Below are 24,397 nucleotides of genomic sequence, written 5' to 3'. Positions count from 1 at the left end.
CTCTCTGAAATCCTCCCAGCAGGCCCCACCAGCCTCCACCACTCCTGAGGAGCTTTTTTTCTTTTAGATGGAGTCCCGCTCTGTTGCCCAGGCTAGAGTGCAGTGGCGCGATCTTGGCTCACTGCAACCTCTGCCTCCTGGGATCAAGCGATTCTCCTGCCTCAGCCTCCCAGGTAGCTGGGATATAGGCGTGTGCCACCACGCTGAGCTAATTTTTGTATTTTTAGTTGAGACAGGGTTTTGCCATGTTGGCCAGGCTGGTTTCGAACTCCTGACCTCAGGTGATCTGTCTGCTCCCAAAGTGCTGGGATTACAGGCATGAGCCACTGAGGAGCTTTTTATACTCTGATGGAAGTGTTGGTAGATTCTGCGTGTCTGTCCTCTCTTTCAACCTGCTTTAAGGAACTTGCGAGCCATGTTTGAAAAGGACAATGAAGGCTGGTGAAGCACAAGTGCCACGAGCTTCATAGGGGCCTCATGGGGCCTAGAATCCCTGCAAATTTGACCTCCTGCTCCGTGGCACCTGCTTTTCCTCAGGCTCCAGCAGAGGAAAAGTCACGTGGGTCAGGCCCTGCAGCAGGCGGCTCAGGGGAAAGCTTGAGTGGAAACAGGCTGGCTTGTGCTCCTGTTCTCTTGCTTGATTTGCTTCTTTTCTTCATTGTCCATCTCTGACTTGCAGCCTTTAGCTCCAAGCTGGTTTCTGCTGCACCATCTAGGAGTGTGGCATTAGAGGAGATGGGCTACTGGGAGGTCTAAAGTTCCTACTTCTGCCACTATCAACTATAGGCCAAAATATTGAGGAAAAAGACAGAATAAGATGAGAGATTTCAGTGAGATGTGGGAAAGAACTTTTCAATCATTCTGGTACCTACAGCCATCAGCACACTCAGAATTTTTGAAACTCTATCCAGAAAGCCTTAAGGGATGGCACAGGAGGAATCTGTATCATTTAGTTTAGGTGTGATTCTGTTCTGAGGTGGAAGGATATATTACAGCTGTGTTTTCCAAACATGGTATTGTATGCATCCAATGAATCATATATGTATTAGTCCGTTCTCACACTGCTGATAAGTACATACCCAAGACTGGGTAATTTACAAAGAAAAAGAGGTTTAATGGACTCACAGTTCCACGTGGCTGGGGAGGCCTCACAATCATGGTGGAAGACAAAAGGCATGGCTTACATGGTGGCAGGTGAGAGAGAGTGAGAGCCAAGTGAAAGGGGAAACCCCTTCTAAAACCGTCAGATCTCGTGAGACTTATTCACTACCCTGAGAACAGTATGGGGGGAATTGTCCCCATGATGCAATTATCTCTCACCTGGCCCCTCCCACAACACATGGGAATTATGGGAGCTACAATTTAAGATGAGATATTGGTGGGGACACAGCCAAACCATATCAATATATAAAATGTTAGATGATATATGGATCAACATTGCTTATTTTAATATTAAATATCCTAATTTTAATTAACCAAATAAATATCCTAATTTTAATATGTATTAGAAAAAAAGTATAACTAGCACAACTAAATTCTAATTTTATAGTTATTATAGCCTAGGATGAGGCTAAATAAAGGTGAATCAATGTATAGTTGATTTAGGAAAAAATATTAAATGAATAGAATTATAGGCATGATGCAGGAATGGCAAAAACCACAGAGGTGGCACACAGAGGGCAGAAGCCAGGGAAATGGTGGGCTCCGTGAGAGTGCTCCCACCCTAGTTTCTCGCTCCCATAACCCTTGTAAGAGTCTCAGCATCATTTAGATATTGAAGGTCTCCTTTCACCAACTGTCAGTGTTAAAGGCATCGTGACAGGAAAGATTTTGCCTGGCTAATGTGAATTTCAGGTGCTTGGTGAGGAGGCCCCTCAGCCCGACCTGGGTAATGAAGAGCTCTTTTCCCTGGCAGCGGAGGCTGCTCATCATCTGCCATGCAGCGTTGGGTGCACAGCCACTGATGAAGATAGAATGACCAGGCCTGCAGCATTATTAATGCCAGCGTCGGATCTTTGAGCATCTGTAAGTGAAACAGTGACATGCCCTTCACTTAAGCCCAGGAGGACAATGAAAGCTAGCGTGCAGCTTGGATGCGAGCCAGAATCAGGCCTGTTGTCAGAGTAAAGAAATTCATTAAAGAAGATCTCATAGCAAGGGCTGAAGAGAGGAAAAAAAGAGGGGGTGGGTGCTGATGGAGAGGCAGCACATTAAAACTTTGTCCCTTGTGACAGGATGCACAAATGTCCCTGCCGCTTGAGGAGATTTATGACACAGAGGCCTGGGAGGGTTTTGTGAATGCTGCTGATTACCTAGCCACACATCTGTCAACCCTCCTACTCCCAAGTCATAGGCCCATTTGCCTTCTAGAATCAGAAGAAAGGGCTATCATGACATCTCTGTACAGGCAGTAAGATGGTAGAATTCCCATCAGGAGGGTGTGCACCCAACAGAGAATGAAGGCATCTCAAGTCCAGTACAGATAGTAAAATGATAGTTTGGGATCCAGATGTCAGTATGCCTCATACAAGTTTGCAAACTTAAAGGGGCAAGGCAAGTCATATAACTTGAAGTGTGCCAGGAATACAGGTGATAGGAAGCGCCAGAGATCATGCCACCCACCTGGAGGGCTCCGTGCCCCATTTAAAGCGCAGCCACTGCTTAGCACCAGCCAATTGTTTCAATAAGGGAATTCAGGTCTTTGTTCCTAGGCCTCCTGAGGTTTCAGGAAAAGCTAGACATAGATATTTTTAAAATATATAAAATCTTCCAATTTGAAAACATTTAATTTACAGTTAAAATTTTTTTTTGAAATCTTAAAAAAAAAAAAGAGAGAAAATACTAGGTGGATCAAACAAAACATATCCGTGGACTGAATCTGGCCTGTGGGCCTCTGTGGTAGGCAGAATAATGGTTGCCCAAAGATGGCCATGTCCTAATCCCCAGAATCTGTGGATGTGTTATGTTACATGGCAAAGGAAAATTAAGGTTATAGATGGAATTCAGTTGCTAGCCAGCTGACCTTGAGACAGAGAGGTCTCTGGATCACACAGGTGGGCCCCATGTAATCACAAGGATCCTTAAAAGTGGATGAGAGAGACAGAAGAGTCAGAGACAAAGTGATCTGATGTGAAGAAGACGCAGTGCAACATTGCTGGCTTTGAAGATGGAAGGGGGCCACGAGCCAAGGAATGCAGGAAGCACTGGAAGCTGGCGAGGGCAGGGAAACAGATTCTCCCCTCCAGCCTCCAGAGAAGAACACAGCCCTGTTGATACGTTGATTTTAGTCCAGGAAAACCTGTTTTGGACTTCTCCACTACAGAACTGTAAGGTGATGAGTTTGTGTTGTTTAAAACACCAAATTTGTGTGAATTTGTTATGGCAGCAATAGGAAACTAGTACAGTCTGTATTTTCAAACTCTGATATAGAGATTGAGAGGGGGAATGGTAAATACAGTGAAAATAGAGGAATACTGTAAAACTATTTGTTTTACAAATAGAAAAAATATTTGTCTTTTCTAATAATGAGGGATAAGTGCAGAGGATAAATGCTAGGCTTGGCTGCTTAAGTTCCTTAGTGGCCATTTTGATTAAAAAATACCTGCCCAGTTAAGCAGATGCATCTGAACTTTTAACTATGAGACACCAAGGCCAATACCAGGGGAAGTTTTTGGATCAATGGCTCAGGGGATCTCTAAGTCAATAGTACCCAGTTTACAGTGGCAGAGATCCTTAGTGTTTACCACTATCTGTGAGGTCTGCTGTATTTCTCTGCCTCCCTTGTGGCTGGGTTGGGGCCATATGGCCAAAGGGGTGTGGGCAAAAGTGACAGAGGCTACTTTGAGGCCTGATCCTTCAATAATCCCATATGATTGCCTCACTCTTTCCCCGCTATGGTCACCCTGGAGGCCTTGTATTCCAGATGATTAAGCTACAAGATAGAGAAGGGCTGTTCCACCCGTGCCATAAGCAAGAAATATACTTTTGTTTTGTTGAACCACTAAGATTCTGGGACTGTCTGTGGCAACATTATTTACTCATTAGTTACTGAGTCTACAAAATGAACAAAACAAGATGGCAGAGTGGATGTGGAGAGACAAGTGAGTTGAAAACCCAGGAGAGATGTGTGCAATGGTTCAGAGTAGGACCATGTTTTGCCAAGTGTGATCTGTAAATCTCTAATGAAGACTGAACACAGGTAGGGGGCAAACAGAACATTAAAAAAAGTTCATAAGCATGCATTTATTTGACTATGTATTAGAAAATATTTTATCCAGCCTATATATCCGCCCTGTAATTTCATAGATATTTTTTGCCTAGGAGTCAACTAGGAGTTATATATTTGATATATAAAAATTATTAAATAAAAATATACAAGTGGTATATAGGTATGGAAGAAAAATGTGAAGGTGGCATTCGAATAACTGAAATTTGGGGACGATGGAAGTAGGCATAGGAAAATAAAGGTGGGTTGCAGTATATCACTGGAAAGAAAAGACAGCCACCATGGCCACCATGGCCACTATAGGTCAGAAACATTTTTTAGATCTAAAATTCTAGGACTTAAAGGAGACCTAAAACTACCAGCTCCTTGTTGCCTATAAAATCATGTCCAACTTCTTATTCCTGGCATTTAAGACATTCTAGATATCTGAAATCTAACAATAGCTTAACTTGTCAGTTTAATTTCTGTTGATCTGTGTGCATGATTCTACCACCGAATTCCACCCAACTTGTAAGGCACAGCTCAAATCCCATTTCCTCCATGAAGCTTTATGATATTGCCCCCAAATAAAAGTGATTTTACCTTCTTTAAAAGTCTTGGGGCACCTATTCCTAAGGTTTCCCCTTCTACTTCCTGTCAAAGCAGTCCTCACCTGGAGACAACTCCAAGATTGCAGGAATAGGAAGCAAATCTCTAAGAATAGGTATAATAGTTAATGAGGTCGATCCTTATTCCTTGGTTCCCAGACTCATGTGTTCTGGCTACAGAAGAAAGAGCACCAACAGTTTGTTGCAGTTAAAAGCATATATTGCATTCTATAGCATGGTACCAAACCTCACAGGGCATTGTCTTTCATCTCACACTATAACTGAGTCTGCAGTGAGCCATTCCATCAGGCCAGCTGCTTCTGGACAATTGAGGAATATGGTAAGGCTGGTAAATTCCATGAGTGTGAAGCCATTGCTGTACTTCCTTCAGTATAAAATGTATTACTTGCTCAGAATGTTACGTGAGATACCATGATGATAAATGAAGAACTCCTTAAGACAGTTCCCTAAGAACTCCATGGACAGTGGTGCTGACAGAAGAATGCAGAGCTCATTATACCAGGGAAGTTTTGGCATCCTGATGTAATTGAGTGTAGGCAGTTGAATCCAAGTTTCAGTCAACCAATCAAGAAAACTGTAGAAACTGTTTCCAGCTGCATGAGCTAGAACATTGTCTGGAATCTTGAGTAAGTGAATCCTTATTGATAAATTCAGCCTCATCTCATGTTATTTTCTATTCTTGGACTCTCATCCTTACAATTTACTTGCACAGCTGTTCTCCAGGTTCCTGCTCATAAGGATTAGCATGATCTTACATTTCCTTTGGTGCATAAAATATTTTTTCCCAGAACGGATGTTGTTGTCCTCCCCTGAGAGTACAGTGGTGTCTAATTCTATTTATGCATCCAGAGCAATGAGAACTCACAGGAGTAGGTCTGGAGGAGAATAGTATCCCATTGCAGGAAGCTGCCTGAGATATGATCATTACATTAGAGGCTTTAAGTAAGGGAAGGCTAGCTTCCACAGACGGGAGAAGCTGGTCTGGCTCCACAGAAAGGGGGCCCAGAGGGATTTGTCAGTTCAAGCTTCTAAGCATTGGCAAACTACCCAAATGTCCTCTCAAGACTCGGGATCCCATGTCTTCTTAACTAATGGCCTAACATTAGCCTATGAGATGTGGCTAGATTTTGTGTTAGTTTACATTGTAACTTGCAACGTGCACAAATCAGATTTTGGGCCAAATCTTCAGCTGTCCACTCAGTGGTTACTGCAAATAGATTATTTTAAGGATGCTAAAGAAACCCTTTGGTTCTGTACCTGTGCCTGAGCTGATAGTTTCTTTTCTGTAAGTGTTTGGCACCTTTAGAAGCAGGAGCCACCCAATAGCTTATACCTCTTGAGTGAACGAGTTACAGTTGTTATTTAATGACAAAGACATGCTCTGAGAAATGCATCCTTAGGTGTACTTTCACAGACTTAGGTTGTATGGCTAACTGCTCCAACCACCATGGTATATGAGGTCTGTTGTTGACGGAAACATTGTTATGTGGCGCATGACTGTATTTGATCTTCCAAAGCCCTGTCTTAACTGGCACATTATCCCAAGCAACCTTTAGGTGACAATTTAAGTAAATGTATTGCCACTGCCTGCCACATTTTACTTCCATTTGCAAGGATAATCACAATATTTATGCTCTACCAGGTGAGCAACCCAAACCAGAATTTGTCTCTTCCTCCATCTTCCCCTCTTCCTCCCTCCCCTTTCCTCCTCCTCCTCCTTCTTCTTCCTCCTCCTCCTCTTCCTCTTCTCTTTCTTCCTCTTCCTCCTCTTCTTTCAATCGTTTTTGGGGGAACAGGTGGTGTTTGGTTACATGGATAAGTTCTTTAGGTGTGATTTCTGAGACTTTGGTGCACCCATCACTCAAGCAGTGTACACTGCACCCTGTGTATTATTTTATGCCCCACCCCATCCCACCCTTCCTCCCAAGTCTCCAGAGTCCATTATATCATTCTTATGCCTTTGCATCCTCATAGCTTATGAGAATATATGATGTTTGGTTTTCCATTCCTCAGTTACTGCACTTAGGATAATGGTCTCCAACTCCATCCAGGTTGATGTAGATGCCATTATTTCATTTCTTTTTATGTCTGAGTAGTATCCCACGGTATGTGTGTGTGTGTGTGTGTGTGTGTGTTTTATATATATATATATATATATATATATATATATATATATATATATATATATATATCACGTTTTCTTTATCCACTCGTTGTTTGATGAGCATTTGGGCTGGTTCCGTATTTTTGCAATTGTGAATGGTGCTGCTATAAGCATGCATGTACAAGTGTTTTTTTCATATAATGACTTATTTTCCTCTGGATAGATACCCAGTAGTGTGATTGCTGGATCAAATGGTATAAAGAGTTCTACTTTTAGTTCTTTAAGGAATCTCCATACTATTTTCCATTGTGGTTGTACTGGTTTACATTCCCACCAGCAGTGTAAGAATGTTCCCTTTTCACCACATCCACATCAACATCTACTTTTTTTTAATTTTTAAATTATGGCCATTCTTGCAGGAGTAAGGTGGTGTCACATTGTAGTTTTGATTTGCATTTCCCTGATAATTAGTGATGTTGACTATTTTTTCATATGTTTGCTGGCCATTTATATATCTTCTTTTGAAAGTTGTTTATTCATGTCCTTAGCCCACTTTTTGATGGGATTATTTGTTTTTTTTCTTGCTGATTTGTTTGAGTTCCTTGTAGATTCTGGACATTAGTCCTTTGTTGGATGTATAGATTGCAAAGATTTTCTCCCACTTCCTGGGTTGCCTGTTTACTCTGCTGATTATTTCTTTTGCTGTGTAGAAGCTTTTTGGTTAAATTAAGTCCCATCTATTTACCTTTGTTTTTGTTGCATTTGCTTTTGGGTTCTTAGTCATGAACTCTTTGCCTAGGCCAGTGTCTACAAGAGTTTTTCCAATGCTATCTTCTGTAATAGAATTTTTATGGTTTCAGGTCTTAGAATTCTAAGTCTTTGATCCATCTTGAGTTGATTTTTGTATAAGGTGAGAGATGAGGATCCAGTTTCATTCTTTTACATGTGGTGTGCCAATTATCCCAGCACCATTTGTTGAATGGGGTGTCCTTTCCCCACTTTATGTTTTTGTTTGCTTTGGTCAGAGATCAGTTGGCTGTATTTGGCTTTATTTCTGGGTTCTGTATTCTGTTCCATTGGTCTATGTGCATGTTTTTATACCAGTTCCACGCTGTTTTGCCAACTATAGGCTTGTAATATAGTTTGAGGGTAGGTAATGTGATGTCTCCAGATTTGCTCTTTTTGCTTAGTCTTGCTTCAGCTATGCAGGCTCTTTTTTGTTCCATATAAATTTTAGAATTTTTTTTTAGTTCTGTGAAAAATTATGGTGATATTTTGATGAGAATTGCATTAAATTTATAGATTGCTTTTGACAGTATGGTCATTTTCACAATATTGATTCTACCCATCTGTGAGCATAAGATGTGTTTCCATTTGTTTGTGTCATCTATGATTTCTTTCAGCAGTGTTTCGTAGATTTGCTTGTAAGAATTTTTCACTTCTTTGGTTAGGTATGTTCCTAATATTTTATTTTATTTTTTTTGCAGCTGTTGTAAAAGAGATTGAGTTCTTGATTTGATTCTCAGCCTGATTGCTGTTGGTGTATAGCAGTACTACTGATTTGTGTATATTGATTTTGTATCCTGAAACTTTACTGAAGAATTTGTTTCTTAGTTGAGAATCTGGTTCTTAAAACTTGTGCAAGAACTATATCATCCAGCAAAATAGAAACTTTTCTGGTGTTTAAAACAAAATGAATCTGCAACAAGGTGAATACACTTAACACTACTGAATTGTACACTTAGAAATGGTGAAGATGGTAAATTTTATGTGATGTGTTTTTTAACCACAATTTAAAAAAACTAGTGTGAGTCTAGTATAGAGAATTGGTTTCATTCATGAGTAGGAAGTGAAAGAAGCAAATAGGAGAGAAACCATCCAGTGATCAGCAGGAAGCCACTCCTGCCCCTCTGCTGGAGGGACAGAGGGAGGGGATCATGTTTCTGGACCTTCAAATCAAGGTCATCCTCTGGGAGTTGGAACCTGGTGGGCCTGTCATATGGGTTCTGAAGCTGAGGAGGAGGTGCCAGAGAAAGCAGAGAGAGGCTCTTCCTCCCTCCTACCCTCCAATCTTGTGTCAGTGCCTTCCATTGGCAGAGGTGGCCAAGAGCCCATACAAAAGCAGAGCAGGAGAAGGGCAACCAGTTACTTGACATGTGTGTTAATCTCTTTGTAGAGAGATGTAAATGCACAGAAATAGTCTCCAACAACAAACTTATAAAACATAATACACATAATATTCACTAACAGTAGTATATTACTAGCCACTGCAGAGACAACCTATAGTCCCTGCCCACAAGAAAATTATCATTTGGGTTCGGGGTTGAAGGAGGAAACGGAGTTATGAAAAAATATAATACAAATAGGTTTTTGAGGTATATACAATATTGAAAGAGCACAGTGAAGAGAACTGTGTTTTCCTGGGGGCCAGGGGTCATCAATGAACACATCATGGAGTGAGTAAAGTCTGACTGGGCTTTAAGGCCTGAGTAAGAAGTTTCCAGGCAGAAAAGGGGAGGAGATATATTCCAGGCAAAGGAATCATCATGTGCAACTAAATAGTTGTATAAAGATTGATTTGAGTTATTATTGACTAGTTATTCTAAGTATGAGGTTCTATCTGTGATTAAATACATTGTATTAATTTGATCAGATTTCTTTTTTGATTTTGGAATTATCTTTTGTTCTCAAGTCTCAGACATTTTCAGAGGTCCTTAAAAATCCAGTGGACCGTAGCACTAAGCCTGTGGTGTCTAATGTTTAAAACAGTCCTATCTGGCCCCAAAAAGAGGAAGCTATAACCATGTCAACAGGCTGTTCCATTCTTCTGTGCCAGGACATGTGACAGCTCAGTACCTGAGAGGGCATACAAAAGGCCATCTTCCTGCCTCTGCTGATCTCCCACAGACTCCTGTGTAGCACATCTCAGGCCCTTTTCAGATGGCACACATAGAGCAGAAGCCTCAGGAACTATGCCTTTTATTTTGGAAGAGAGGATGGTCAGTAACCAAAAATGACAGCTAAGCAGTAAACTGATCCCATGAGTGACCCCTTCACTTCTCCACCTGCACATTGGAAAGCTCCAGGCAACTGCTGGTGATATCAAGGGTAAAGTGGGGAGTAAAGGGTCCTAGCTCTTCCATTCACAAGTTAACACATGCACACACTCCCAAATAATGTTTTATCCAATCTGTGTGTTATGGACTGAATCATGTCACCTCCAAATTTATATGTTGAAGTCTTAACCTATAATGTGACTACATTTGAAGATAGGGCCTATAAGGAAGTAATAAAGGTTAAGTCATAATGGTAGGTCCTTAATGTGATAAACTGGTTCCTTACAAGAAGGGGAAGAGACACCAGATCTCTAAACCTCTTCCCCATACCAGCATAAAGAAGACACCATATGAGGGCACAGTGAGAAGGTGGCTGACTACAAGCCAAGAAGCAAGTCCTTGCCAGAAATCAACCCTGACAGCAGCACTGCCCAGTCAGTGGTGGTTGTTATGGCAGCCTGAGCTGACTAATACACTGTTCTTTAGATTTAAATGATGTATTCCAAATTACATATAAAGTCCAAAGGGTGTTAGGGAATTGGAAGTTGGGTCTGTAAGCCTTGCAACCTATTATAGTCTCTCTAGTTTCCAGGGATGATCATGAGACAGAAAATATAAAAAATAAAACAAAACAAAAAAGACAAATAATTGTAAATGAAAATCACAAAACTCATAGGAGTCAAATGCTAAAAAAAGAGTACAGTGAACAATTAGGAAAAAATTCACCTAAGAAATTAATTTTATAAAACAATCTTACAAAGTATTTATAATAATGCTTAAAATATTCAAAGAGCTAAATTTAAAAAGAATCCATAATAAAACATAAAACTTTGAAACAGCAACAACAAAGGAGAAATGAAACAATAAATGAATATGAGAAAAGATTAAATTAGAATATTGGAAATAAAAAAATGTGATAATTGAAAATTTTAAAACCCAATAGATAAGATAAAACTTTAGGCTGGTCACAATCAAAGATGGAATTAATGGATTTGAATGTAGTATTGAAGAATTCATCAGGATGCAACATAGAGATTGAAGAGAATCTTTTTACAAACGTGAAAGCACATTTGGGGGACAAAATAGATAAATAAGAAACCGTAACAGATTTCTAAATACGGTTTCCAGAAGAAGAAGGGAATAATGAAGAGCAATCTTTGAAAATATAATAGCTGAGGATATTCCTGAATTGAAGAAAAACATGGTTTCGATTGAAAGTGCACCTGAGAAACAAATAGGATAAATAAAAGTAAGCCAACACTGAGACACATTATGGTGAAACTAAAAAATACCAAGGATAAAGCCAAAAATGCACCTACAAGTGATCAGAAAGAAAAGACACTTTATCTACAGAGAGAAACCAGTAAGACTGACAGCAGACTTCTTATCAGCAACAATATATGCCAGAAGACAGTAGATTAATTTCCTGAAAGCACGGGGAGGAATTAACAGTCAACATAATATTTTGCAGTCATTTAAACTATTATTCAAGAGTGAGAAAAAAATAATAAAATTGTTAGAGATGCCACATCTAAAAGACTTTACCATTCTCAGAAATAAATCATTACTTTTCTTTTTTGAGACATGATCTCACTGTCATTCAGGCTACAGTGCAGTGGCATGATCTATAGCTCACTGTAGCCTTGATCTCCCAGGCTCAAGTGATCCTCCCCTCTCAGCCTCCCCAGTAGCTGGGACTATAGGCACGTACCACCAGGCCTAGCTAATTTTTTTGATTTTTAAGTAGAGATGAGGTCTTGCTATATTGCCCAGGCTGGTCTTGAACTCCTGAGCTCAAGCAATCCTACCTCCTCAGCTTCCCAAAGTGCTGAGATTACAGGCATGAGCCAACGTACCCTGCTTAAAAAAAATCTTCTTTAAGATGAAAGCAAGCCCAGAGAAAAGGCTGAATTACAGTAAACAATTTTGTGCATACAAATAAATAAGTCTATTTTAGAAAATTGTTTTTTAAAAACAAATTTTTATTTTTTTATTTCAATAAGTTTTTGGGGGAACAGGTGGTATTTGGTTACATTAATAAGTTATTTAGTGGTGATTTCTGAGATGTTGGTGCAGCCATCACCCAAGCAGTGTACACAGTACCCAATGTGTAGTCTTTTATCCCTTGCCAACCCCCACCCTTTCCCCCAAGTCTCCAAAGTCCAAAGTATATGTATCATTCTTTGCCTTTGTGTCTCATAGCTCAGCTCCCACACATAAGTAAGAACATACAATGTTTGGTTTTCCATTCCTGAGTTATTTCACCTAGAATAATAGTCTCCAGTTCCATCCAAGTTGCTGTGAATGTCATTATTTCATTCCTTTTTATGGCTGAGTAGTATTCCATGGTAATATATATACCACATTTTCTTTATCCACTGGGCATTTGGGCTGGTTCCATAGTTTTGCAATTGCAAATTGGTATGTGCACAATTGTTTCTTGTAGCTATTTATTTATTTTTATGCACACAATTTATTACCACTGAGACGGTTCTTCCATAAAAAGATGGTTCTTTCTTTAAAAAAGTTGGTAAATTTAACAATTTGTTTAAAAATCATTAAAATTTTTTGTGTGTGTTGAAAATTTGAGGGTTAAAAAAGGATAAATAACCAGATGGGGAAAGGGGGTGGTCATTGTTTAGTTAAAATGTGCTAAGTCCTTTTCATGTTCTAGAGGAGGATAGAAATAATGAACAAATTTAGACTTTGTGAGAAAATTTATGGCTAAATGTTTATGTTAAAAATTTGAAGATAACTGCCAAAGAAGATAAACAGTTTATAGATTGCAAGCCAGCAGAGGCAGGGAAAGCAGAAATATAGAAAAATGTTATCAATCCAACAGAAGGCAGTAAAAGGGATAGGAAATAAAGATAAAGGATGGTAAGCAGAAACACAAAATGTAGTGGCAAAAATAACTCCAACTCTATCAGTGACCAGAATAAATGTAAGGAGATTAAATTCGCCTATTAAAAGATAGATTATCTGATTGGATTTTTAAAAGAGAAAGACAAGTTATATGCTGCACACAAGAGCTGCACTTAAAGGCTGAAAAGAAAGCATGGGAAAATATATGGCAGGCAGAAACTATGCAGAAGAAAGCTGGGATTTCAAACTAACTTGAATTTAAGGTGGAAAGCAGATGATTCTAAAATCTCAGATTTTCTCTTTCATTTTTCTTGAGGATTCCACAATGACCTACTGCATATCTATTCAGGGTCTCACAGTTATCTCCAACTCAGTTTTGCAAAACTGACATCATTTTCCTTTCTAGGCTGTCTCTGAAGCAGTTACTGGCCCTACTCTTCACACAGCTGCCCAGTTACCTTTGGTCCCCAAGCCTGTCACTTTTCTCATTTGGTCTTGCATTGAGTATTAGGGCAACCAAAACATAGACTGTATTTCTCACCAGGGCCCAGAGGCTTCCTGGAAAAGGCATGAACTCATACCTTTGAGGAGAGTGCCCCACTGGAGTGCCAAGAGCAGAGGCAGGCTCCCTGCAGGCGGATGCAGTCAGCAGCAAAGAAATTGGGACTGAACTTTCCTGTCAAAATTGGGTCCTGTCACCCCTGTCTTCTTTCTCTGATCCAGCTCTACCCAAGAAGGAGCAGAGTGGAGCAGCAATGCTGGCAAAGCCAACAGCAGAAAAGAAAGCACTCTGCTGAGTGGTGAGAAGTGGCTTAAGGGGGACAGAGGCTGGGAGAACAGCGAGTGCTGTAAGGGTAGTGGGTGGGTGGTAGGGAGGGAAACTGCCGGATACAGACCCACCACTGTCAGTGTGTCAAATCCTAGCCCATCTGCATGCCTGCCTCAGAGAAGACAGGAAGGGGGAAGCGGGGGCAGGAAGTGTGGAAGCCTCAGAATATTTTGGCCCTGCTTGTATTTGACTATGTCAGTTCCAAAATGTTCACCTCAATCTGGCAGACGACAGTGCCTTTTACAGCAACACAAATCAAATATTCTATTGGGTTGATGCAGAGCAGTCATTAAGCGAACCACCTCGGGGAATTGGATGCATCATTGTCGTCAAACTGGTACTTTGCTGTCAAGCAGGCACACGTCCGACCGCTAAGGCATGGTTATTTCATGACCCAGACTCGACCACGGGGACAGTAGCTGCAGTGCCCTTGTAAACCCCAGCCTTCGTTCTGCATAGATCAGCACTCTGCCTTAATTGAATTACGTAAATATTTATTTTTTAAAATGCAGCAATGAGGCAATTGCTTAAACAGAATACATGCATTTTTGGTGGCTCTTTCTCTTCTGTACTTAAGGGGTCAAAGGCAATGCAACCCTCAAATAGTTTGCAATTCTGGGAGTGGCCAGAACATAGAAAATTGTCTGAAGAGCAGGAAGGAAGCCCCTCACTTTGACAGGCCTATGGGATTCCCCCAGGGGCTTAATTACTCTGCTGTCATGATTCTCTGTTGCTGGCCAGAGACTGAGGCATGGAGAGACGCTTGCACAGTTCGAACACACGCCTTCCCATCCTGGCCCTCGTTTGAAGGGGAAGCAGCCAGGGCCCTGGGCCCCAGGAAGACCAGAGGAGGTAATGGCCCCACCTCCTCCAAGCCCCCAGTGGTGGGCCACTGAGGCCTGCCCATCTGCCACACTGCCTTGGTTTTAATGAAAACTGTCCATGTGCTGCTACTCACTCCTAATTATCTGTGCTCTGGCCTGGCTGGCTGACGTGTTTATTTTGTGGCTGCCAGACTGGTGGAGATGGTTCTTTCATAAAGAATCACACCGCTTTCAAGTTGAGTTTTCTTTCTGCCCATCATTTGTTTTTGCAAACATTTCAGGATTAATTGAACACTATTCCCCCTTCCAACCAAAACACATGCTCGCCTTCCCTGCACAATATGGCGATCTTGGCATTTGATCATCTCTGCGCACTTTCATTTCTGAGTCCCCAGTGCTGACAAAAGACCAGTCTCAAGTAACCCCAGGCCGCTGTGTGGGAGAAAATTGAGTTTCATTTCAGATTAGCCTCTTCAGTTTCTGTCTCTGAAAAGCTCATTTTCTATAAATCTAAGTTTGGATATCTTCAGGCTCACCTTGAGCATGCAGCTGCATATCTTTTGCTCGTCTTTTTAATTATCACTATGGGTTTGGAAGTTTCTACAGTATGTCATGTTTTGAGTAAGGGAAGAAGGAAGAAAGGAGTTAGCTCTGGGCAGACATTAGAAAGTGTCAAATAAAAATCGTTCTTCTCTAACATAATTTCACTATTAAGACGCTACGGAAAAAAAGTAGCTAGGGATTAAAATGACTGTCTCCTACATTTCTACTGTTGCACACCTCATTTTGTAAAACAAAACAAAACCAAAAAACTTTCTATCAACTCCATTATCATCCACTCTCTCTTTTTAGTGTTGCTTAATCCCAGTTGCACAGAAGAAACACCTGGGTGTTTTAAAACGTACCAATGTCTGGTAGGCAGAATAATGGCCTTCCAAAGATGTTCCCATCCTGACCTCCAGGATCCGCTGCCTTCCAAGTGATTAAGTTAAGGATCTTAGGTGGGAAGACTATCCTGGATTATCCAGGTGGGCTCCAAAAGTAATCACAAGTGTTCTTAAAAATAGAAAAAGGAGGCAGAGGAAGAGAGTCAGAGTGAGATGTTACCATGGGAAAAAGGCACAGAGAGATGCAACTTTGTTGCCTTTGAAGATGGAAGAAGGAAGTCTTTGGAGGTTTGAAAGGGCAAAGAGGCCAGGCACAGTGGCTCATGCCTGTAATCCCAGCTCTTTGGGAGACAGAGGTGGGGGGGTCACTTGAGGCCAGGAGTTCAAGACCAGCCTGGGCCACAGACTGAGACCCCATCTCTACAAAAAATAAAAACATTACTTGGGTGTGGTGGCATGCACCTGTAGTCACAGCTACTCGAGAGGCTGAGGTGGGAGGATGGGAGGATTGCTTAAGGGTAGGAGATTGAGGCTGCAGTGAGCCGTGATCATGTTACTACACTCCACCAGCTTGGGTGATGGAGTGAGACCGTGTCTAAAAAACAAAAAAGGCCAGGAAACAGATTCTTAGAGTCTCTGGAAGGGTCTGTAGCCCTCTGACACACTGAATTTAGCCCAGTGAGACCTGTGTTGAACTTGTGACCTATAGAATTAGAAGATAATAAAATTGCATTGTTCTAAGCCGCTAAGTTTGTGGTAATTCATTTGCAGCAACCATGGGAAACTGATACATTGTGTACATTTTCTCTAGACTACCTAAACCCAAATTCTGTGAGGTGGAGCTGAGGCATTAATAAGGGTTCAAAGCTCTGCAGGTGATTCTCTTGTGCAGCAGGACTGGCACCACTGGGTTGCACTGTTTCCAGGTCCTCACTCCTCCCTGCTCCTCAGCCCCTTACAATCTGCTGCTGGGCTCCCAAACGCCTCCGAAGCTCTTCTCACACACCAGTTGCCTCCTTGCTGACAAATCCCCTGGACACTTCTCCCTTCTTACTTTACTTAACACTGGACACTTGACCATTTCCCCATCCTGAAGCAGTCCCCTGTTTCAGCTTCCCAGACATCACACACCTACTGTTTCCTTTGCCTCTCCTGTCATCCTTGTGATTCTCTGGCTGCTGCCTTTCCTTGGACCAATCCTTAAGTGTCAATGCTGGGAAGGCTGCACGTTAGGGTCTGTTCTCTTTTCACTCTCTATACTCTTCCCAGGATGTTTCATCTATCCCTTTGGCTTCTATGTACTGATGGATACCTACCCTAAATCTTTTGCTCTGATCTTTCCTGCCCTTCACAGCTATATATTCAACCATCTATCTCAAGCCCACTATGTCTAATGCTGAACCCATTTTCTCTACCATAATTTCCTTCCTCTGTCTATGATGTTGTTATCCATGTGGCAACTCAAGCCAGAAACCTGGAAAGCATCCTGTCTCCTTCCACTCCCTTGCCTGTTCCTCACTCAAATCTGATGAATCACTTCTCTCCATCCATTCACTACCATCTTGGTTCAAGCTACCTTCATCTCTACCTGAATTATTGCAAGAGCCAAAGCCATCACTCAAAGACAAAAATGCCATGACTCTGTGTAAAATACTTTCACATCTCTCTCATTCTAAGGAATGAACTCCAGCTTTTCACTTGTCTTCAAGATATAGTGGCACTTTGCTCCTATTTTCCTGTCCAGTGGCACCTTCTCCCATGCTGGCCTCTATCCTCACCCCACCCTCTCTCCAAACTCTATCTCCAGGCCATTATGGACCACCATACTTTAGTCATCTGAATTCACTATGCTTCCTCTTACCTCAGACTTTGTACATACCAGTCTCTCTTCCTAAACATATTCTTGTCCCACTCTGGGACTAGCTAAGTCATCCTAGGCATTGATCGCAACCTAGCTGCTGCCATGGACTTTTGTCATTTTTTTAGCTGCTTAGCATCCATTCATCCTTCCTTCAGTATCCTGATTTCCTTCTGGAGAATTAACCCTTTTTTCCTTTGTGTCCCCTTGGTTGGATGGTAAATCCATGTGTCAGGCCCCTGTTTCAGAAGCTAAAGGGTGTAAACTTATTTCTCTCATGGCCCTGGTACAAGGAGGTAGATGAGCTGTGACCTAAGCTGGTCAATTAGATGCTTTCTTCCAGGACTTTGAATCTTGTACAAATAGTGCAAGGATGAATGAAATTGAAATCCCTCCATATTAGTGGCAGGGCTCTGACCAGAGTGTTCTGGTTCAGAGATACTCCCTGGGTTCCTGCTTCCTAACCCTTCAAAGCTGCTTTTCTTTCTGCCCTTTATAAGCCTGTTTCCCAGATTTTCTGTTTGTACTCAGTACCCTTCCATTAAATTGTTTTATATATAAGTTAGAAAAACTTGGTTTCTCTTAGCTCTTTAACTGTATTTTCTCTGGCTTCGTAGCCTGGATTAAAAGCCTCTCCTATGGGCTTATCCTTCTTATGGTAGTTACTTTTTTTTAATTTTTATATTTTACAGAGACAGAGTCTCGCTGTGTCACCCAGGCTGGAGTGCAATGGCGCGGTCTCAGCTCACTGCAACCTCTGCCTCCTGGGTTCAAGCAATTCTCCTACCTCAGCCTCCCCAGTAGCTGGGACTATAGGCACACGCTGCCATGCCTGGCTAATTTTTTGTATTTTAGTAGAGACGGGGTTTCACCATGTTGCCCAGGCTGGTCTCAAACTCCTGAGCTCAGGCAATCCACCTGCCTCAGCCTCCCAAAGTGCTAGTATTACAGGCGTGAGCCACCACGCCCGGCCCTCGTGGTAGATATTACAGTGTATTAAAATGGCACTTCTTTTTCTCTCCTACTAGACATAAGCTTTTTGAGAGCACGGACAACACCTTGTTTATTATTGTATACCCAATGCCAAGGACTGTGGCTGAGATATAGTAAGCATTCAACAAGCCTTTGAGAACAGTGTGAATGCAGTTTCATCCTTTGATGTGAACAGAATAAATGTGGAAAAGGCTCATAGTCTATTGGTCCCAATGTTTCCAAACAAGCTATTGCCAGTTTATTTAAATGATTGCCAAAAGTTTTCATTAAGGCTTCCTCTGCCTATGGGCAAAGCATGTAGACAATTGTGCAAAGTGTAAAAGCAAACCAAATCAAACCCAAACTGAAAATATCAAAATAGAAACTTCCAGGAAAATGAGTAGACATACTTTCCCCTATTCCATCCCCTAAATGCAGCAAGACTTCCTGGACAATATATATAAAACAAACATACGAAGATTCTGAAAGATGGAGAGAAGAAGGCAGACCAATGAGGGACCTCAGAATTCATGCAGTGATGTGGTGGTGAGTTCCCTGAGTTTTCTTTTTGCTTCGGATGTCTCAGACTCAGAGCTGAAGAAGCTAGCAACCTGGAAACACTAATGTACACTAATGTATAGACAGAAAGAACTCCAGCAAAAACCTGTTCTGTCTAGGCAAAGGACCAAAAAAGGGATAGCCTAGCAATAGCTGCCCTATTCCAGTCAAACAGCATAGAAAACTATGGCCCCATCCGCACCAACACTAGAGAAGGATGAGTGGGGAGCCTAGGATGTCGAGAGGTACCCAACTTCACTCCTGCTGGGGTGCTGTCAGAGAAGGCTGAGTGGGGAGCCAGGACTTTCATCCCCAATGGGTGGTAACGAGCACCTTCTTTTCTCCACATGGTATTAGTGGGAACCACCCAGGGAGCCTGGACTTTCACCTCCACATGGCAATAACAAGGTGTGTATTTCCCCTTCCAGCTGGGGAGGATTTGTGGAGGCCTACTGGGGATGCAGAACTCCCATCCCACCTAACAATAATGAGTAGCTCCCTTCTCCAACCAAATGGAGCCTGTTTTGAGAACATAGACTTAAATCCCCACTTGGAATTAATAAAGTGATGCCCTTGTGTACCCTGCCAGAGTGGTGTCAGAGCAAGCCAACTAAAACAAGGCTTAAATAAGATCCCAAACCACAGTACATATTGTCTAAACTATCTAGGTTTGTTTGTTTGTTTGTTTGAGACGGAGTTTTGCTCTTGTTACCCAGGCTAAAGTGCAATGGTGTGATCTCGGCTCACTGCAACCTCCGCTGCCAGGTTCAAGCGATTCTCCTGCCTCAGTCTCCCAAGTAGCTGGGATTACAGGCATGCAACACCACTTGCGGCTAATTTTGTATTTTTAGTAGAGATGGGGTTTCTCCATGTTGGTCAGGCTGGTCTTGAACTCCTGACCTCAGGTGATCCACCCGCCTCAGCCTCCCAAAGTACTGGGATTACAGGCGTGAGCCACTGCACCCAGCCAAAATATCTAGGTTTTAATAGAAAAAAATAGATTTTTTTAAGATAGAAATTTTATTGAATTTATTAAAAATAGATTTTTAATAGATTCATTATCACAAGAACCAGTGAGCTCTAAAATAAACACAATCATCAAGATGACACAGTTGTTAGAATTATATGACAAAGATTTTAAAGGAGATATCATAAAAATGCCTCAACGATCAATTACAAATGCACATGAAACAAATGAAAAAACAAAACATCTCATCAAAGAAATATAAAACCTCAGCAAAGAAAGAGAAGCTATAAAGGAGAACTAAATGGAAATTTTAGATAATAACCAAAAGCTCAGTTGATGGACTAAACAACAAAATAAAGACGAGAGAGGAGAGAGTCAGTGAATTGACAATCATAGGAATATCCAATTTTTAAGAATTGTGCAAAACAGATATACATAGTTTCAAGGTATAAGTGATGATATAATACACTCATACTTTGTAAAGATAAAATCAGTGCACTTAGGATATCCATCTCCTTAAGTATTTGTCTTTTCTTTATATTAGAACCATTTAAATTTTTCTCTTGTAGCTATTTTGAAATATACAATAGACTAGTGTAAACTATAGTCATCCTCTTTAGGACAGACCTAAAGAAGCAAAGTAAAGACTTTGCTTTAGAAACTGAACTAATAATTACCATCCAAAGAAGGTGTATTAGTCCATTCTCACACTGCTATAAAGAACTATCCGAGACTGGGTAACTTCTGAAGAAAGGTTTGATTGACTCACAGTTCTGCAGGCTGCATAGGAAGCATGGCTGAGAGGCCTCAGGAAACTTATAATCATGGAGGAAGATGAAGGGGAAGCAAGCACATCTTACTGTGATGGAGCAGGAGAGAGAGAGCTAAGGGGGAAGGACCCCACACTTATAAATCATCAGATTTCATGAGAACTTACTCACTATCATGAGAACAGCAAGGGGGAAATCTGCCCCCATGATCCAATCACCTCTCACCAGATCCCTCCCCCAACACTGGGAATTACAAGATTTGGGCGAGGACACAGAGCCAAACCACATCAGAAGGTGAGACAGTATTTGCAGTCTGAACCTAACCAGATTGATGACCCGCTAAAATAACAACAGCAGCAGCAAAATCAACACGCTACAAATGATCTTAACTGAAATGAAAAGTCTACACAACAAAACATCACATTGTCAGGATGCAATCCCGAATTACTCAATAAACAAAGAACCCAGAAATGTGACCAATTCTCAAGGGAAAAAACAGTCAATAAATGCCAACCCATGTAAATCAGACATTCGATTTATCAGACAAAGACTTTGAAGTATGAGTATGTTCTAATGAGGGAACATAAGCATACCTGAAATGAGAGGAAAGATAGACATCCTCAGCAGGGAAAGAGAAACTATAAAAAGAGCAAAGTTGGACATTTTTAAACTGAAAAATACAATATCTGAAATTAAAAATGCACTGGATTGGCTCAGTAATAAAATGGAGAGGATAGAAAAGTCAGTTAGTGGGAAGCTAAATCTGCAGAAATTATCCAGTGTAAATGACAGAGGAAAAAAATTGTTCTCTTCAGTTGATTAAAATGTGTGTGATTATTGAAAGGAAAAACTATAACATTGTTCGGTGGGATTTTCAACATATGCATATATAATACATATGTATATAATACATATGACAACTATGACATAAAGGTCAGCGCTGGAGGCTAAAAGGATCTGTGTGGTTTTAAGACACCTACATTTTACTTGATGTAAAATATTAATTCAAAATAGAGTGTGACAAGTCAGGCAGGTATGTTGTAATTCCCAGAGAAACCACTAAAAAAATAAGAATTCAGAGATATATCCAAAATGCCAATAAATGAATTAAAGTGAAATTTAAACTAAAACATTTAAATTAAACTAAACTCAAATAACCCCAAAGAAGGAAGGAATGAAGAAAAAGGGAAGCAACAACAGATGACCTACACAGAAAACAAATAATAAAATGAAGACCTAATCAACCATATCAAAAATTAAATAAAGTATAAATTTAAGCACACCGAGAATTTCACTGTAAGTATAAAGGCATAAACTAAGAAGATAGTAAAAGATGCATCAAACAATAATAGAAGGCTGGAGTGGCTATATTAATATTAGACAAAGCAGACTTGAAAACAGGGAATATTACCAGCAGTAAAGGGAGGCATTAAATAATGAAAAAGGTATATAAGGACATCTAACACTTCTAAATATATATTCAGGAATTGTTGTATTAATAGTTTGATAAAAAAAAACAAGTTGATTATATATATATATATATATTTTCTGAGACAGAGTCTCACTCTCTTGCCCAGGCTGGACTGCAATGGCATGACCTTGGCTCACTGCAACATCCGCTTCCCAGATCCAAGACACTCTTCTGCCTCAGTCTTCCAAATAGCTGGGACTACAGGCGCCCACGACCACGCCTGGCTAATTTTTGTATTTTTAGTAGAGACAGGGTTTCACCATGTTGGCTAGGCTGGTCTCGAACTCTTGACCTCAAGTGATCCGCCTGCCTGGACCTCCCAAAGTGTGGGATTACAGGTGTGAGCCACTGAGCCCAGTCTGATTAGAATTTTTAGCAGCTTATCTTGGCAATGTAGGCAGAGTCTAAAAAGAATAAGTGTAGTCTTTACTGGAAATTTAAAAATAGTAATTATGGTATCCCGTCAGTTGTTTCCCAGTCTGTGAAACATCCCTTGGAATCGCATGTTTTGCCATCAAACAGGGTAGGAATCTTGAGCCAATGTAGCAAATAGTTTCTGACAGGCTGACCCCTCATTTCTCACCCTAACAGGTGTGAGTGTTTGACACTATAACTTTGACCTGGCATGAGTAATCATAAACGATCCTACATGCTAACAACAATATTCTACTTATTGCCCTCAGTCCTAGTTTGCGGAATGCTTTCTGCCTACCAACTTACTGAAAGAGATGCTGCTGGAAACCAAAGCCATGGCCTTGGAGATTCTCTCACCTCCCAGCTTGCACGGCCCCCTCCTTCTTGACTGCAGGAGACCCCGATGGGTGTGTCTGGCCTGGCATGCCACTAGCAGGTGTTTCTTGAGTGTTCTTCTTTCCTGGGGTGGAGAGTCATGACCTGATTCTCATTCTTTTTATATTTTCTCACAAGGTAAGGGAGAAATTATGGGCCAGCCTATCTACTGGCTTTTGACCCATTTGCCAACTGTTCTTCAAGTCACAGTATAGAATCTACAAAGGGAAGTCAGGAATCAAAAAGATGTTGGTGGATTGCTGCAATTAAATAAAACCATGAGGGAATTATAAGAAATAAACATCAAGTCCAGGTTTATGTTTATTCTTTTCGTATCTTTTTTTCTTCCACCCCAAAGATATTGCAGGTTTATGTTTAGAAGATCAATTTCATTAAAATCAGCATATAAGAGGCCACTGTAAGAAGCCCTGAGAAAATTGGTAGCAAGGTCACTAAGAGTGAAGCTAGCAAAAATCAACTTTAAATGGATGAGGACAAAGAGCACACACATAAACCTACGGACTATTCTCAGTCATGACGATCATTGCCACAACCCTCAATAAAATGTGTGCAAACAGATAGCATATTAAAAGGTTAATATTACACGACCAAAGGAATTTATTCCATGAATGTAAGGGTGTTTCAATATTTGTATGTTTATTAATATATTTCACATTAATGGATTCAAATATTATAGAAAGATTTCCATCAATTTGTTGAGAAAATTCAACATCTATTCTTGATTTTTAAAAAAAGTTTTAATAAAATAGAATTTAACAGATATTACTGTGTTATGCAAAACCCAGTATTATGCCTATCAGGAAAAGAGTAGAAGCATTCCTATTAAAATCAGGAACAAGGAAAGAACACAGCATCACTAGTGTAATTTATCATGGCCTAGTGGAGTTTTTCAGCACAATTAGAGAAGAGAAAGAAATGGATGGTTCAAAAGTTGGGATATAGCACATAAAGTTATAATTATTAGCAGATTTATTTGCCTCAAAAAATCCAAGAGACAATAAATTGAAATATTGTTATAATCAGGGAATGTGGCAAGGTAACTAAATAAAGGTAGTATATGGAAATCAATAGCCTTCATATATGCAAATTATAATCAATAAGAACAAGAGGCCCCCAAGGGCAAAAACAAAATACGTGAAATACTTAAGAATAAACTTAAGAAATGTACAAGATTTATAGGATGAAAACTTTAAATATTAATGAGGATCACAAAAGGACACTTGAACAAATAATATACTAAACTGGTAGAAAATTATATCATTATAAAGATATTAATTCTCCTTAAGGTAAACTAAATGTATAACATACTGTCAATAAAATGCAAACTGGAGTTTTTTTAGAACTAGACAAGCTAATTCTAAAACTTATATGGCCCTGATTGCTTAACAGATAAGGCTTTGGCCTCCTAAAATTTATATGGAAAAAATAAACAATCCAGGAAAGCTAGGTAAGTTATGAAAAAAAATGAGGGAACTGTTTCTACTAGATATAAAAACATAATATTCAAAACAATGTGACACTGAATGTTAAGTAGATAAATAAACTAATGGAAAAAAATTAGTCTAGGAATAGATCCTCAAGCATTGAGGAATT

The sequence above is a fragment of the Pan troglodytes genome, chromosome 4 (assembly GCF_028858775.2).
Source record: "Pan troglodytes isolate AG18354 chromosome 4, NHGRI_mPanTro3-v2.0_pri, whole genome shotgun sequence".
Lineage (NCBI taxonomy): Eukaryota > Metazoa > Chordata > Mammalia > Primates > Hominidae > Pan > Pan troglodytes.
The sequence above is the reverse complement of the archived record's forward strand: the minus strand, read 5'-3'. Positions refer to the sequence as shown.